Source organism: Macadamia integrifolia, unplaced genomic scaffold, assembly GCF_013358625.1.
Source record: "Macadamia integrifolia cultivar HAES 741 unplaced genomic scaffold, SCU_Mint_v3 scaffold779, whole genome shotgun sequence".
In the NCBI taxonomy this organism is placed as follows: Eukaryota; Viridiplantae; Streptophyta; class Magnoliopsida; order Proteales; family Proteaceae; genus Macadamia; species Macadamia integrifolia.
The window spans coordinates 353715-354764 of record NW_024870537.1 but is presented as its reverse complement, the minus strand read 5'-3'; positions in this window follow the sequence as shown (position 1 = coordinate 354764).

The following is a 1050-nucleotide window of genomic DNA, read 5'->3' as shown; positions in this document are numbered from 1 at the left end:
CTATTTATAATTGATTGGTCCTGTACTAGTCTTTTACTGGCTACTAATAATAATCGGGCTAAGCAGGCTTTAAATAGTTTTAAATGGACTAATAAAATATTTATCTTTAAACGGGATTTAAACATGTCAAGCTTAGTAAACAAGCTCTATGTGGGTATGAACGGACTTAAAACATGTTGGGATATAATTGGTCAGTCCCAATAAGTGCCCGCTTGCTGGTAACACCCTCACACCAAGAATGATCGATTATAATTGGGCTGAGCTACAGCCTGACACATTTATTAATCAAGCTATGACGAATCGGACCGTAAACAATTGGGTTTGGAATTGACACCCTTAACAATTACAATGCAAGAAAGATAAATTCCACATAACTCTTTTTTTTTTTTTTTATAATATAATTAAATCATTGAAGTAACCAATAATTCACATACTTTTGAAATATTCTCATATCTCAACTTTCTTCCTTTTTTTTGGTTGTAATTTAACATTTTGTCATTTTGTAATTTCAAAGGTCAATTTAGCTACAAGTCCTATATTTTATCCAATTTTTTTTATTATTATTTTTCTGTAATCATTACTTTTTTTTTTTTGGAAGATTCTTTAGTCATAACTTAGAGCTAAATAAATCAGTACTTGGGTAACGAAAAAATAAAAATAGAACCAGTTCTAGCAATCTCCACCTAATTCCACCTAATTGCTGATTATCCTGGCTAAGCCCATTGTGTCCGCTAAGGCTCTAAGCAAGATAGCTTCACCATCTCGTAAGGTGATCCCATCAGCCTCAGCCGTCCAACCGGCCACCAAGTCGTAGAAAATTGGGATCAACACCCACCATCAGGACACACGCATAGTTATCAATTCGGCCGAATAATTCGCGAATTATTCGGCCGAACCGAATTTTTTCGAATTTTATCAAAAATTCTGACCGAATCCGAATTAAAAATAAAATTCTTTAAAATTTGCGACTTTTTCCAAAATGAATATAAATCGCGAATAATTCGGACCGAATCCGAATTAAACCGAATTATTCGGTCCATTTAAACATTA